This window comes from Sinocyclocheilus anshuiensis, unplaced genomic scaffold, assembly GCF_001515605.1.
Source record: "Sinocyclocheilus anshuiensis isolate Anshui unplaced genomic scaffold, SAMN03320099.WGS_v1.1 scaffold1143, whole genome shotgun sequence".
Taxonomy (NCBI): domain Eukaryota; kingdom Metazoa; phylum Chordata; class Actinopteri; order Cypriniformes; family Cyprinidae; genus Sinocyclocheilus; species Sinocyclocheilus anshuiensis.
Genome location: NW_015546123.1, coordinates 1158703 through 1158902, shown reverse-complemented (window position 1 = coordinate 1158902; position 200 = coordinate 1158703).

The following is a 200-nucleotide window of genomic DNA, read 5'->3' as shown; positions in this document are numbered from 1 at the left end:
CTGTCTATGTCTGTCTGTCTGTCTGTCTATCTATCTATCTGTCTGTCTGTCTGTCTGTCTGTCTGTCTGTCTGTCTGTCTGTCTATGTCTATCTATCTGTCTGTCTGTCTATGCATCTATCTATCTATCTATCTGTCTGTCTGTCTATCTATCTCTGTCTGGCTATCTATTTATCTATCTCTGTCTGTCTGTCTGTCTAT